Genomic DNA, 12759 nt, shown 5'->3' on the forward strand with positions numbered 1-12759 from the left:
TAGCCCGAATTATGTGCGCAAGAGGGCCCGGTTTTGACTAACCGCAACTTAGTACACGCCACATATAGGTTGCGTTGAGGAGCAGGTATATTACCACGTACTGGTCACCACTAATTACTACTCCCCAGTCTCCATCGTAGATGATCAGGTCCGGCGGCCTGTGTCGCGTCAAACTTTCACTTGCAAGGTACGAAAAATATGCGTTGATTGCAATTATTTAGCTCGCGCGCACAATGAATCGATGTCAGGCTTAGCTATGGTACACTATAGCAAACGAATTTTGCGGGTAAATGCGTATGATGTGCTCACGTACGTAAGGCTTGTGAGAAATTTGTACGTACGTTTACGTCACCCACAGCCAGCATCGAAGTTTACAATAACACATCGTGAATATATATTTATGCGGTTTTTTTACCTTTCTCGAAAAATATCTAAAGGTACCAAGAATTTTAGTACAAATTTTTAGTACTTCAAGGTACAATGTATCTTAAGAAAGAAATTTTACGGTCCTTGAGTAGGTACCGAGAGATACCAAAATTTTAGTGTAAAATTTGGTACTTCCTAGTACCTAGGTGTCAAGAGGTAACAAAATTTTATAATGAAAATTTGGTACCTCATAGTACCTTCTCAAGGACCGTAAAATTGCTAATCTTAAGATATCACATATTTTACACAAAAATCTGTGATACCTTGAGTTACTTTCTCAAGTATGCTAAAAAAGCTATATATTTATACTTACTTCATCGGATCAGAAATATTTGATATTTAGAATGCAGTCCGCTTACAATTTTGAATCTTTAATCCCTTCTAATTTAAATGCAGGTGGGGAATCTCCCCCCCCCCCCCGAAAATTCAAAAAAAAAATTCTAATCAGAATACATTTAGAATATATAATTTGACGGTATTCTCCCCTGTAATTTGATATTAAGAAAACTAAATCCATTTATTTCTCCCAGCGTGAAATATTTTTCACTACGGATAGCATATTTTATGACAAATCAACATATATGGGTACCATTTTTTTAAACAGAAAACAAAGGATTTTAGAATTTGTTTTGATGGTCAAAGTTTCTAAAACTGTGAAAAAAATATCTAAAATATCAAAAATTTATGGTCAGAGCGAGTACATTCCATCTTTGCTGATATATTGAAACACTAAACATCTCTATATCTTTTAAGACAATAAAATGTCTTTCAACTAAACCCTTTGGATTACGCAGCACCTACGCATGATTAAAGTCTTAGCTCAACAAAACGCTGCAACGAGTAATTTAAGTACTCGATCGTTATGCTGTGCTGCGTTTTGCATCTGAGCATCAATGAAAGCTACCAACATACTATTATATAATTAACAAAGTTATCACAACAATTGGTCCCGAGTCTACCTTCTTATTTGTATGTACGGCTGACAATGTCAGTTGGGATGCTAGAATCTGTACACACTTCACATCACGTTTAACGGAATCCTTATAATCCTTACCATGAGTGCATTGCTACTCAAAGTGAGGCTGCGTTTAGATGACAAAACAAAAAAATTTACAAGTCACATTAGACGTTTAATCGGGTATATTGGAATGAGTTTTTAGACACGAATAAAAAAAACGAATTTCATAGCTCGCCTAGAAACCACGAGACGAATCTTTTGAGCCTAATTAATCCGTCATTAGCACGTGTGGTTTACTGTAGCATTTATTTCTAATCATGAACTAATTAGTCTCAAAAGATTTGTCTCAAGATTTCTTCCGTAAATGTGCAATTAGTTTTTTTGTTTCATCTATGTTTAATGCTTTATTTGGATGTATGAGATGTTTTTGAGAGAAAATTTTTAGGAAGTAGACATGGCCTAAACTTTCTTACCAATATGGACATGGTACACCCATGAGTTGGGTGCGAAAAGGGTGACATCCAACCCAAACCCACCCCGCTCGATTTTCATGTAAACGATGCAGCTCCCAAACCAGTCCAATCCAATTATTCACTTACAGAATCCAAACGATCCCAACCTAGCTTAGCTATACACAAAACTAATCAAGACCAATCCAATCTAGACGCAAAGAAATGGGTTCAAGCATTATCAATCCATTTCCAAACCAAAAATGAAAAATAAAATAAAGAAGCATTGCTCCCAGTGACCTAGCTCAGTGTTCTTTTCTCTGTTTTAATATCCCGTGCGTAAAACATAGCAACGAATTAGCATATAATTAATTAGTTAATTATATGATTTTTAAAACAATTTTTATATAAAAATATTTGTAAGGATTTTCCTTTAATCTTCATCTTGGGCTAGATGATGTATTTTATCTGATCAATCCCAAGATATCTCATGAACCAAAAGAATCTTACAATCTATACCCTGGAAATGAAGGCTTTGAAGATATAGCAGTTCATAGGACTATACTTACCAAGTAGTGCTTATATATCATGTTTGTAATGCTAGAAATATGTTATGTGTGAGCCCTGATTACTTTCTGATGCAATAGCCTGATAGGATTACTATCCGGGAAACTTTATTTTTCATGTAATAATTCACTAGATCGTACCGCTAATAATGAATCTAGAGAAGAGAGGGAATCAGTTGTTGGTCATGCCGTGACGGTGTCGGCACATCGGGAAGTCCTAGAGGAGAATGATGGATTAGGAACGAGAGCAATTTTCTCCTCCTTGAGGAAATAATTCACTATTTTCCATATAAAATTTAGTATTTCTTGGTAATTTAAGATACCAAATTTTAGGCTTTTTACCATTCTTGAAAAATATCTCAAGATACCAAAAATTTTAGTATAAATTTTTGGTACCTCAAGATACGATGTATCTCAATATACCACATATTTTACATTAAAAAATATGGTACCTTAAGATATTTTTTTAAGTATGGTAAAAAAACTCCTAAATTTGAGTTTTTTTACTATCCTATCACACCTTTTAATGTAAAAAGTGTGGTACTATATTGTATCTTGATGTACCAAAAATTTGTATTAAAATTCTTGGCACCTTGAGGTACTTTTCAAGGATGGTAAAAAGCCTTCTAAATTTTATATAAAAAACAATGGCACCTCATGATATCTCTCTAAAGATGAAAAAAATGCTCTAATAACAAACGAGGGAGTGGGGAGATCGATGGATTGAACACGTTTCAGCCCAAATATTCTCTGCTCATTTCAACTCTCGTCCAACCCGTCATCTGACTAAATCCACTCCAATCCAAACCAATAGTCAGTAGAAACCATTCCTAACCATCGCAACCAAATCCATCTAACGATCCAAACCATTAGATCCATTTAAATCTACCCCATTAGCAGATCTATCCATGGGATGCACACAGGTTATTGTGTAAATTTTGAATTAAAATCTCTCAACATGTCATGGTTTGGAGTATATATTAGACAAAAGTTACTACATGATATTAAAAAACATGATCGTCGCTTATGGATACCGCTAAAATGTGGCTTCATCCGTAGGAACACCCAAACATGGTAATTTTCTGAGCAACACCACCTCCACTATTTTATCATGTATGCCCTGTTTCATATCGAATATGACCAAAATAATTATATCCCTTAACAGGCTAGAAACGATAAATAATCAAGGTGAAGTCCTCCAACAAATTACTACGATTTTGTCGTTTCCTCGGTCAAATCCAAGTTATGATGTGTCCACGCAGCATTTTTTTACAATTTAATACTTTTAGAAAACTTATTTGATAAATAGAATTCTAAAAAAACTTCAATCAAGAATGAACTTTTTTCTCAACGCCAAGATCAAATGTTTCGGTGCCACGGTCGTTGGCGCTAAGACCCCCTTGCCCCCTACCAGCCAAGAAATAGAAAGAATGACGCCAATGACATTGGTGTCAAGAACCTATTTACAAAAAGTTCTAAAAAGAGAACATATAAGTAAGGAAAAATATTTATAAAAGGTCCTTGGCACTAGTCATATTGGCATCGAGAATCTATTTATAAATATTTTTCTTTCAAATAGGTTCTTTTAAGAACTTTTTTGTAAATAGATTATCAACGCAAATGTCATCAACGTCGTTATTGGCCATGTCAATGACTTAACCATCTCGGGTGTGAAGGTTGTCGGCGCCATCATCTTTGGCGCCGAGAGATTGACCTCGGCATCAGTGACCATAGCAGTGAGCAAAATGATCCATTTTTAATTGAAGTTTTTTTAAGGGTCTATTTATGATTAAGTTTTTTAAAAGAGCTACGAGGTAAAAAAAAAATGCAGCGTGTCCACGAGCAAAGGCCGTGTTTTTTTGGATGTTCTAGATGTCCAAAAATTTATAAAATAAGTAAATTTCACAAATCTACATATACTTTAATAAAACTATTACAAAACTATAGAATTAAAAACATATATCACACAATTAAAAATTTAGCATTTTTTTCACAAAATTACAAATTTAACATTAGTTTATCACAAAACTGCCGTTTTTGTACCAAAAAAACAATAGTGTTATGGATCTTAACTGTAAAATTTGTAGTTCTTTGTTAACTTCATCACTAAATTTATACTCTGTGATATGTGATCTTAAATATATAGTTTCATATTCTTAAATCTAGAATTGTAGTGATATACAATGTGCAATAGTTCATCTTAGTTGAATTCCGATGTTATATAGTTTTACTTTATTTTTTTATCTAAGTTTGAAAATATATGTGCTTGTATTTTTTATTTTTATAGATTATAAATTTATCTCATGTAAACTACTATTTTCTTACATGTTAGAATGATTTATTCTCTAACCTTTTATGTGCCTTAGCTAATCTCAATTGGGTGTACGTGACATATAAATTCGTGAGCTGTTTTGCTTGTTTCAGGAGAACGATCACAATTCACACACAATGTGTTAATTTTGAAAAGTGTGTTAGGCTAGCCTATTGCTTATGTTTGCAGTTGTTGTCGTCATCCCTGTAGCTAGCAATGGTGCTAGGGGTGGCTTAGATGATGTAGTCCAACTTAATTAAGATGGATTTGCTTCAGACAGTAAAACGACAATCTTGATAAGCACGGGATTTTTAATTGACGGTCGATTGATTGCACTACATGTTTTTCGTGGTGGACTCTATACCTTACTGATTAGTTGACAACGACTTAACGGTATAGCCCCACGATAATTGAACTGTGAGCAGCAAGACAAGAATAAAACATGCATGCAACTGGTTCAAACAATTTTACGTTGATCTCACATCGATGTTTACCGTATGATTAATTTCTGGTACATAAAGAAGAGAACATCCAAATTAAAGAAGCGACGAGAACCTTCGCGTTTAATATATAACCAACTCCTTCTACGTACATTCTTGTCCGTTTATGAGTCGGAACAGACCCCTTCATCTTGACGAAATACACTAAAAAAAGAGAGTGCTACTGTATTTGACAATCCTTAACTTTGTTGTTTATTGGCTTTTAACATTAGATGGGATTTGATTGGTCCACGCTTACGCTGTCAATGCAAAATGGATGCGTTCCGGATGGGCTCTACTATAGACAATACCTGACTAATGCTTTAATAAGTACCGTTCCTCCGTTCTATATTATAAGACATTCTAATTTTATCTAGATTTATTTATATATCAATGTATATATTTTATATATGTATCTAGATTTATTAGTACATATATAATATAGATAAGACAAAAAATTTTTATAATATGGAACGTAGAGAATAATATGTAAGAGTAGAATGCAATGAAATTAACTAGTGGTACCATATTTTGATCCTTTTGGCTGTAGCACCATAACAGACTAACTGAGAATGCTGGATGAAAATGCAGTATGCGGGCTGGATAACGAGCCAGCTCGGTTCGACTTGGTTAGCTCGTTAAGATAACAAGCTGACTCGGCTCGGCTCGTTATCGTAACGAGCTAAAAACTCGGCTCGGCTCGTTATAAAGCTCGAGCTGGCTCGTTAGGCTCGTGAGCCATGTATGAAAAGTTAATCTAAATAATTTTTCAATAGATTATATAAGCAATTTTTCATTTTAAACATGCAAATCATATGAAATTGTATCTAAATATTAAAGTTTGCACCAATAATCACATAGTGAACCTACAAAGTACTAAACACATGTATTTCGGGGTGGAATCAATGAACGCCGATGAATCGTGTGTCTTTGGTCTAACTCGTCAGGCTCGCGAGCAGCTCACGAGCCAGCTCGAGCTGGTTCGTTATCTCTAACGAGCTAAAACGCTAGCTCAACTCGTTAGAAAAATGAAACGAATCAAGCCGAGCCGAGTTGAGTTTGTCACGAGTCGAGCGAGCTAACGAGCCACGAGCTTTCTGTCCACCCTTATGCTGTACTATAGCTAAGGACATTATTTATATATATACACATTTATAACAACAGCGAGTGAATTACAAATTGAACTAATTAGGAGTAATCAGCGGATCTAATACTGACACGACAAGTGGAAAGAACAAAAGCATGGAGGTCTTTGTTTTGTAGATGCGCTATATTAATGTAAGAGCAGATAATACGATATATGCTATATTAATTGTTCAGCCTTCCGCCGGAAGCAAAAGATGGGATGGCCTGATTGGCATCACCATATTGATTAACTGACCCTTAAACATTGACTTGGCTTTAACGGCATACAAATTACTAAATCAATACGTGATGCAATAACACAGAGTGAAAAAATGGAATTAATGTGGCATCTGACATTAGTGACCTTTCATCGAGTTTTCCAGTGTCTGGGGCCAGTCCAGACTGCAGCTGCGTTCTTTGCTGATTGCACAGCCCATGCGGGCCTCTGAACTTCACCGCGGCATCGGTTGCAAACTTGTAACTCTTCAGACTTCGACGGTCTCAATAATGGGCCAACCTGCAGAGCTTTTGGACCTGGAGGTCCTGGACCCTTGTCTCGGAGACCAATGTCAAGGCCCAGTTACTGAGATCACTGGAGCTCATGACGATCAGATGGCAATGCGGCACGGCAATGCAAACATGGGTTGTTTCGGGCGGGTGTTTAGGTTAAATGTTAACTAGCAGGTGACCCGCGCAGATAGGATAGTTATAAATTGTACTTTATACATTTCATAATGGAAGATTTTCTGAAATCGTCTAAATTCATATAGATGCTAATCAAAGGCTAGAAAATCTTATAAGATGAAACGGATGTAGTATATGTTTAGGGTTTTTATCTTGATAATGATTATTTTGGAATTGTTAATTTGAATTTAATTCTTTTCTAAATTATATTTAAAAAATATCTCAATAGCATGTCTGGTAACTTATCGACCGTATTAATTGCTGGAGAGGCATATGTGTGGTATTTGTTTTCTTTCCATATAGATATCCTATCAATCTCAGCCATTAAAATATAAATCCACCACGATCTAACGGTATATATTTTTCTCTCTTTTTTAATTAACGTGAGAATTTCTAGTATGGGAGCCCGCACATATTGCGCATCTAGCCTGCGTAGATCCAATCTAATTCGTTAGTTATACTTTTTATGTGGATAAGAGGATCTAGCTATTTTATTTTTGTTTGATTAAGGCGCTAATTCTAATAATTTTCACTTGACGTGAGAATTTCTACCAATTTTATCTGGTAGGATTAATATGTGGTTCCTATAAGAGTCCTCAATTATTATAGTTAAAATATGTAACCTTCTCTCAATATTATCTATTTTTTTCTAGATTTGAAAATTTTCTAGTAAACTCTTTTCTTATTAATAATTATTTCAAACCTGAATTTAAGATTTATGAATTATATGTCCACATGAAATTTTCTATTTATATTATTTATTTTTAATTCAAATTTAAAATATTTCTAAATTGTACTTCTTCTTAAGCTCTTGATATTATTTTTTAATTCAAATTTAGATACTTCTAAATTATATTCCACACGGATCCTTTCTTTAACAATACTTATTTTAATCTGATTTTTAGATGTTTCTAAATTATTTCTACTTGCACTATTTTTTAATTTTCTCTATTTTTTCAAATTTGTATTTCTAATTGATTTTTTTATTTTTCTATTAATATGTGATTTGTTTAGGCAGTGAGAGCGCATGCAGTAGCCTCCTTCTATAATATTACTTTATTAATATAATAGAATGTAAACCTCAAATGCAAAAGTAAAGTTAAAAGAAATAAATTTTGCCGTTGGTTGTTACATTCTCCTCAGACCAAATAATTTTATCCACGCATTGGCATGGAAAATATCGATCAATGCCCATGTGGATATATTTTACAGTCTGGATTGTTCTAAATTTTTTGTCCTTTTGTTTTCCAATTTGGGGGTCTAATCGGGAGGACTCAAACTACATGAGCCTCTGTTTCCTTTTTTTTTTTTCACAATTATATCATAGTCCAGATAGGTTGGTGATATCCATGACACTGCAACCTTGTTTTTTCTTATGTACATAAAAGTCCAGACATAATTAACGCTGTCAATCTGTATCGTTATTATTTATCTCACCCTGATTTAACGTTATAATCTTTCTCTTTTTCTATGATTAATATGGTAATTTCTAGCCTTTACAATAAATATGGAGCTTATTTCAAATTTGATTAACTTAGGAATATCTAAAATACAAATGATTGTTTCCTAATCTGACATGCTCCAACAGCTACGACAAACATGAAGTCTTCTTTTTAAGCTGATTAACTTGGTAACATGTAAAATATGAATATCCGTATCCTAATATGATTACAGGCTCCAACACCTATAAGAATGCAAACACATGCATGCCCGACTACTGGTTTGTTTAGCTTGTGCCGTTTGATTTTGACCGGTGTGGCTTAGAGCCCTGGACACCTAGTATCTTTTTATCTGTTCTCCACTCGGTTGGAGTAAAAAAAACAATACTAATTGAAAATAGATTGTTTTATTGGCTCTACTACTCTAATGTATAGATATATATCTATACGTGCTATTAGATCCTAAACTTTAAAAATATGCGATCACTGATAGAGATGGATTCTAATTCCGTAATGTTGCATGCTCGGACTTCTTTTCTCTCTTATTTGATACCTGAGTTATGATAAATCTCATCCATCGAAATCTATAATTTTCTCTTTTTTCTGCGATTAATCTACACCGTTATAATCTGGACCCACCGTAATCTAATGGTCCATATTTTTTCTTTTTCTCTGATTAACGTGGTAATTTTTAGTCTCTGATTAATCTACACCGTTATAATATGGATCCACCATGATCTAACGGTTTATATTTTTTCTTTTTCTCCGATTAACATGAGAATTTCTACTCTCTAGAGCGAACGAAGAGGCTCATTTTTGGGTTGTCTTTATATTATAATAGATTGATAGAAGATTGGCCTACAAATCAAAGGCCACCAATGTAAGTGTTGGATTATCAGATAGTTGGGTTATTATGGGTCAGCTTATTTGAGCTGTGGCTATAACTTCAGAAGTTGCATTCAATTTTAAATATGTTATAGTGCAAAACTTTTATTCAAAAGGGTACAACCAAGAACGGAAATAAACAGTCACCATACCCACTTATGCCAGTAAAAGTGTGTGCATTCTAAACATACACTTTGGATGAGACTAAAAACTCTAGGTCTTAATGCACGAGTAACGAACAGTCTTAACCGAGGTTAACCAAAGTTAGTTCCGGGGAACATGGGTCATCCAGATCTCCACCAAGGTGAGGCTCGTGGGATACTTCACGGATCAAACCCACGCTCGGTTGGGCGCACACCTGCGAGCCTAGCAACCTGTAAACTTGTTTTCAAAAAAAAAAAAACATGTGAACTTTAGGGCTTCGTTTTTTCACTTTTACTTAAAATTTAAATTTTTAATCTTAAATTTAACGTTGGTTTTGAGGTTTGAGGATTTTTATTGTAGTTTATTTTTTAAACCGTTGCTTTTAGATTACTAAGAATATGTATATAAAAAATTTATTTATAATTTTTTTTACAAATATATCGTTTCACATTGTTCCTTAAAAAGCCAAACAAAGACTAGGACTTGCAAAACTGTTTTACGGGCCGAAACCACACCCTAGTGGTCTGGTGAAAGCCACCGATTATTGCTATATTTGTCACGATTATTACAATATATCATCATGATTTTATGGATTATTTTCTAATTTTCTTGAAAACCTTTTGAAATCCCACTCTACTTTCCAAATGGAACCGTGGTGAACCGTTATCACACCCTGGCGGCTTGATCGATAATCATGATTGTCAGTTTGTCACAACGATAATCACAAAGATAATCATGATAAGTGAAACATGACAATGATCACCTTAATTTTGTTTGCTGTTCTCTTTCCTTCGTCTCGTTGAAAAATATTTGTGGTACTACTTTTTAGACGATGACATCGCATCATTGTTCATTTCCTTGTTGACGGCATAACATAACAGCACACAACAGTTCAGAGCCCTTGCTTTCGCCCAACGCTACTGTGCGTTCGGTTGATACAACATTTGAGTTTGTGCAAAGACTTCAACCGTAGTCGGCGTGCAAAGAATTCAACCGTACAGTAGTCGGCAAGGCCTCTTGCGACTGGTCCGCACAGTACACCCAACAGTAGTATTTGATTTGGCTGTTGATCACTGAACATCCGGACCCAAGCTACAGGCCAAGTCCCTGCACCTCAACAGCCTCAATTCAGGTACTATGACGTTGCCATTTGTCAATCAAGACTAAGAACCGGATGACTTTGATGACATCAGACTATCACAGCATGACACGTACTGCATCTTCTCAAAAGCCTCCAAACACATGACCCCAACGACCCTAGCTAAACCTTAAAAAGCTAGCCAACGGCCTATAACTAACCGAATAAACAAACCTATAGGCTACAGCTGAACTGCGTGAATGTGAATCTGTCTAATAATAATATCCCTGTGTAGTGCACCTGTGCAATGACGGACCTCGTGCAGATTTCCTTTTGTTACGGCCCGTCCAAACACCTCTTTTGATCAATTACAAGGCGGCACAATCATTGAGCACACCCAGCGACCATATCACGTTTGCTGTATGAGAGTTACATTGCATGCATGCTCAATATTGCTGCTATGTACATTACACCCAATTATGTGGCTGCATAAAATTGCTATAAGATAGAGCCTATAGCCCCAAACGTGGTAATACATTAATTTTTGACCGGCAGAAATTTTTTGGACTACATTTATAACACATATTTTTTGGGATTGTAATAAGTTTGTAACTAAACAACTAATCCGATAATACGGAACAAATAATTGTGACGTTTTGTGTTTGTGTAGTTGTGTTCTGATCATCTTTTTATTATTAAAAAAGAGACAAAATTGTCCTGGCCAATTGACAGAGAACGCCTAATTAACATCAGCTGCACTGCACTCCGATGGACCATCACCACCAACCTGCATAACGCGCGCACACGTCAAGCTCTGCTTTCCCGGATCCCGCGGTCTCCTCCGCCACAAGCAAATGGCGCTGTGGTTTGATTCGGATCCCTCCTCCTGCTGCTGCCGCTGCTCATCGACGGAACCCGTCCGGCCTCCCCCACCCACGACGTCGGCCAACGCGTCTCTCGCCTTCGATCTCCCTCTCTCGAGCTGGCGATCAGGCCGGGAGATCGAGGCCATGTGACGTGAGATGTCACGAGTCACGTACAACGATCGCATTAACGCTAACAAAATTTCGAATCAGGTTGGTGTGGCCGAGCAGAGTACGTACGCGCTGTTACCGGCCGAGCACGCACAGTGGTTATTATTAGCTGGTGACGCTACCTTGAAGTATAAAGCCGACGCGAGCTATTCTCGCACATGCATGCGAAAAAAAATCCCGTCATGCCCACACCGCATCGGGGGTATCGACAAGTGGGCAGGACAGACCGTGTCCAATCGGCGGTTAGGCCAGGAACAATTCTCTACTCTAGGGAGGGAGCGGTCTTAGGGCTCCACGTCGAATTCGAGCCAAGATGGTAAAGACAGGGAAGAGAGTGCCGAGTGCGTGTCTTCTCCAACTCCAAGCTCCCGCAGTCCCCGTATCTTCTTCACAGCACGATAGACCCGTTTCGCCCCAGCTTGAGAACCAAGGATAAAAGCTTAAAGTCGTGTGTTGGCGACTGACGCCTCTCTCCACGATGGAAAGGGCGGTGAGATATATTTGTCCGGTCGACAAAGTGTGTGCGAAAGGGGAGATAAGCAGTGATTTTATAATATTTTCTAGTTTTAAGGGTGTTTAATGTAACATTTTAGGCTTATGTGTAAATAGAGAATACAATGAGTTGATGTATAATATTAAAGACACAACCTGAGACTACTTTATTTTGGGTAGAAATACATTTTAATCCATCATGGTTTTAGCTTTGAGACCACTCGATGGGAGCAGCGTCCATTGTTCAAGCCCTTAAGCCAGCGGACACATACGTACGTGGCGTCGTGGATACAATGGACGTGTACCATCAGCGCAAGCAGCAGCAGCCGGCAGGTGATCTAGGTCCCGACTCACTGATTGACGGCAGATGGAGGCGCTACATGTGGGAAGAGGACTTTTTACTGTAGATAAAAGATTTGGGGAGCAAACCTGTCAGTGTCACTCATCGCAAGTCTCGTCTCACCCTCGTAGCACCACGCAAAACAGCCCTCAGACTGCCAACCAGAAATGGAATGTGCGTCAGTCTGTGCGTCCATCATGAATAGAGAAAATGGAGCGAAAATGATTGGGTATCCACGGGTTATAAGACAATAAAAAAATTAACAAAGATACATTAATATAAGATATATCACATTACGAATATGTATGTTTACACTTCACTTCTACGAATGACAAGTTATAAAAAAACA

The sequence above is a fragment of the Oryza brachyantha genome, chromosome 4 (genome assembly GCF_000231095.2).
Source record: "Oryza brachyantha chromosome 4, ObraRS2, whole genome shotgun sequence".
NCBI classification, from domain to species: domain Eukaryota; kingdom Viridiplantae; phylum Streptophyta; class Magnoliopsida; order Poales; family Poaceae; genus Oryza; species Oryza brachyantha.